Source organism: Chelonoidis abingdonii, chromosome 1 (genome assembly GCF_003597395.2).
Source record: "Chelonoidis abingdonii isolate Lonesome George chromosome 1, CheloAbing_2.0, whole genome shotgun sequence".
Taxonomy (NCBI): Eukaryota; Metazoa; Chordata; order Testudines; family Testudinidae; genus Chelonoidis; species Chelonoidis abingdonii.
In genome coordinates this window covers 110,673,899-110,678,393 of record NC_133769.1, presented here as the reverse complement: position 1 = coordinate 110,678,393, position 4,495 = coordinate 110,673,899, and positions in this window count along the sequence as shown.

Below are 4,495 nucleotides of genomic sequence, written 5' to 3'. Positions count from 1 at the left end.
CGATAAATCGATCCCCGATAGATTGATCACTACCCGCCGATCCGGAGGGTAGTGTGGATGTACCCTTATAGTAGCTAAGAATCTGTCTTAGAAGTTCTAGACACCTGATGCTTTCAAGTGAGCTGTAGTCACTAGTAGCACTAAAGAAAACAAAAAAATTTTACACTTGCCTTATTATCTGGCTTTGCTTATGTACTAATGCAGAGTCCTTGCTGAAAACCCTCCTGGCAAAAATACATGTCCTATTTTTTGGCTGTGGACAGCTGATCACCCTAAAGGTAGATCACACCTACTGTGCTGCTGAATATATTAAGTACCTTCTTCCAAGCATTCAATTATTTTTCATACAATGTTAAAGGCTATTGGTAGCACAGCAGGTACAGTGGAAAACAAGGTTAAAGGGTCAATCTAAAACACTCTCTGGATTCTATACTGTAGTTATTTTTTAATCTAAGCAAAACAGTTCTGTATTTGCGGCCCTTTTCAGACTGAAGGAAGCTGAAATAAATGTTTTCTTCTTGTCTGATTGTTGGGGGGTTTATGTAGGTTGGAGGGAGGCCAAAAGAATGGCCTAACTGTCAAAATCCTTGTTATGGGAGCTTGAGATGTATCACCAGAAATTAGCCCACAAATTGTTTGCAGTTGTAGGGTGATGCCTCATCCCCAGTTACTCAGGTCTAACCCAGTTTGAAGGGTAATACTTTTCTCATTCTACTAGCCTGCCTGCACTACCACTGTCAAGTTTGCCAGCAGAAGCAGCCTGAGAAATATGAGACTGCCTCTGGGACATCTTTGTTTTTAGCTTACATAAATTCACTGCATTTCAAAGATGCTTGACTAACAGCTCTATGTCTTGATTCCTCTCTTTAGCCAGGCAGAAGCTTCAGCAGGAGCACAGGCAATGGAAAGCTTCTCCCCACTACCTGGCCAATGTCCTTCAGTTGCTCACCCACATGGGGCAAAGTAGTTCAGTCTTCATGGCTTTTTACACTGAGTCTATGTCTACACTACTGCTGTAAATCGACCTACACTACACGACTCCAGCTACGTGAATAACGTAGCTGGAGTCGACGTACCTTAGCTTGCGTTACCACAGGGTCTGTACCGCCAGGCGTCGACGGGAGAAAATCTCCTATCGACTTACCTAACTCTTCTCATCGGGGTAGAGTACAGTGGTCGACTGGAGAGCAATCTGCAGTCGATTTGGCAGATCTTTACTAGACCCGCTAAATCGACCGCTGGTGGATCGATCTCAGTGTGTCGATCCCCGCTGTAGTGTAGATCTGCCCCTAATCTGTCCTAAAACCACCACTAATTCCACTGTGGTGGCAGACTGTAACCTGGACCTGTCCACTGAGAATGGGACTGAAGTTACTTTCTTGTTTCATATAGGCCATTCAATTCATCATCTGATACGTACGTTTGGGTGGCATTTTCAAAAGCACTATGAGTTACAAACCCAAATTCCACTGATAGTCACCATTGAATACTACAGGTTCAAATTCAGGATCTGAAGGCAACAGATCTGGGCTTGATTCTGGGCTGCATGTGGAAAGTGAGAACTGCAGCTTCATTGGGTAATTCTAGTGTAGCCGATTAAGTAGCACCATGCAGAATCTCCAGTTGGGTCTTACACCAGAAATGCACAATGCATATAGGAGTGTCTTTAGGTAAGTGGAAGAGCCAAGGCTGTGAGCTTTGCACTCACACACCCGTCCCTATCTGTTTGTTCCCTTCTTTCATCTTTGCAGCAATGGAAAATGAAGATCTCTGTATCATACTACCAGTCTGCAGGTTAATCCAAACCCTGACATCTTATATTCAGCCAAGGCAAGGGTGCGGTTATGGTGGGACATTGTAGGGTTACAGTCAAGAGCTCCCACACCAGTACCAGAGCCCACTCCTACCCAGTGGTGACTGTACTTCAACAAATTCCCTGCATGATTCTCAGTGGCAGAAATGGAAACTGCCAGTTGACCAAACGCAGCACTCAATAGGAGTTGCATGCTTGATAGACCAGAATACGACCATATTCTTAACAAACAAAGGCAGCAGAGTTCCTGGTTAGTATCTTCCTCTCCCTGCACGTTATTTATGTTCATCTGGTCAAGAAAAGGACATGCTCGCTTCTGACACAAAACACTCAAGCTTTCATTTTGTTGGTGAAGAAACTGCAGCCTCATACTCTCCCATTGTCTCTGACCCAATTAGGGGATTGTAATCCAGTCAGGCCACCAGAATCTCTAAAACCAGGCCTGGTTTAGAATAAGGTGACCAGTCCCTTTTCATTGAAGCAAAAACTTTTCTCAGAATTGAAAGAGGGCCCACTAGGTGGCTCTCCAGATCAGGCTGTTGGAAGGGAACTCTGGCCTTGTAAGCATACACATTCCTCCAGCTATGATAGTCTTTGGTAGGCTGGAGCCTTTCTATCACCGCTGAGCCATAGAAGTAGGCTTGGCTGCAGAAGGCAGCAGTTTTTCCTTACATGAGGTGGGATCCCTCAATAGACTTATGTCTTTGGTGGGTTTCCCACTTAGTGTTTCTCTACTCACATCTTTCAATTTGTGTGTCTATCCTCTTTGCATCTGCTGGGTCTGCTTGTTACCTTTTCTTCCCTAGCCCCCACTTTCCAATAAAAGTCACAGCCTGTGATGGGGGAGGAGAATATAGGCAGTTAGTGAAACCAAACTGAGAGGTTTTCTGGACTGTGAGAACAGAAAAGGTTCAGGATGAGCTCTCTTGCCCTCATTTCTGACACTGCCCAAGGCTGCTGGTCCCCAGGCTAGTCACATCTGTAGTTAATGCCTGCTCCACTGGCTTAGAGAATGATCTAAATTACACTGGCAGAGTTTTGGTTGGGTAACTCAGAGAAAATCTGCCTGGAAATAACATTTCTTCCTTCCCATCCACGCTCTCCTTTTGCTCTTGTACTAGAAAAAAAAGTTCTGCGAGGATTTCTTTACTTTCCCCAAGCCAGAAATTAGAAGGGATGCTCCTAACACAGCACTGCAGCAAACACCACTTGTCCCACAGCCACCTCGCTCTCAATACTACCCCATGGCTCAGGAATATTCCCTGATTGTCAGATTGTATTGTTTATTTCCCTAGGGAAAAGTTAATATGGAAATAGAATAGAATCATAGAACTGGAAGGGACCTCGAGAGGTCATCTGGTCCAGTCCCCTGCACTCAAGGCAGGACTAAGTAGACCATCCCTGAAAGGTGTTTGTCCAACCTGCTCTTAAAAATCACCAATGATGAAGATTCCACAACCTCCCTAGGCAATTTATTCCAGTGCTTAAAAGTTTTTTCCTAATGTCCAGCTTAAACTGCCCTTGCTGCAATTTAAGCCCATTGCTTCTTGTCCTAGCCTCAGAGGTTAAGAAGAACAATTTTTCTCCCTCCTCCTTGTAACAACCTTTTATGCACTTGAAAACTGTTACGTCCCCTCTCAGTCTTCTCTTTTCCAGACTAAACAAACCCAATTTTTTCAGTCTTCCCTCATAGGTCATGTTTTCTAGACCTTTAATCATTTTTGTTGCTCTTCTCTGGACTTTGTCCAATTTGTCCACATCTTTCCTGAAACGTGGCCCCCAGAACTAAACACAATACTCCAGTTGAGGCCTAATCAGCACGGAGCAGAGCAGAAGAATTACTTCTTGTGTCTTGCTTACAATACTCCTGCTAATACATCCCAGAATGATGTTTGCTTTTTTTGCAATAGCATTACACTGTTGACTCATATTTAGCTTGTGATCCACTATGACCCCCAAATCCCTTTCCGCAGTACTCCTTCCTAGGCAGCCATTTCCCATTTTGTATGTGTGCAACTGATTGTTCCTAAGTGGAGTACTCTGCATTTGTCCTTATTGAATTTCATCCCATTTACTTCAGACTATTTCTCAAGTTTGTCCAGATCATTTTGAATTTTAAGTCCTATCCTCCAAAACACTTGCAACCCCTCCCAGCTTGGTATCAGCCGCAAACTTTATAAGTGTACTCTTTGTCATCATCATCATCATCATCATCATGTTCCTATTATGCCTCTGGCATTTAGAGCAGTGACGAAGCTCCTCCACTCCAGTCTATTGCTGGGAAGTCTTTCTGTGGTTTCCCAGCTGTGCCCCAGGTTTTTCAGCACAGATTCCACAGCTCTTCGCCATGTTGTTTTCAGGCAGCCTCGTTTTCGTTTGCCTTCAGGTGTCCATCTTATTGCTATCCTGGTGATGGAATCAGTTTCCATCTGAAGCACATGACTGATCCATCCCCAGTGCCTCCTGGTAATGATGGTGCTCAGATCCTCCTGGCTGTACTGTGTCAACAGATCTTGGTTTGAAATTGTTCTGGGCCAAAAGATACGGAGGATTTTTCTGAGGCAGGTTGTATGGAATAAAGACAGTTTGGACGTGTCATACTTTCTCATTTCCCAGCATTCTGCACTATAAAGTAGTGTTGAAAGTACGCAGCTCTGATAAATCTTGAGTTTGGTTTTGGTG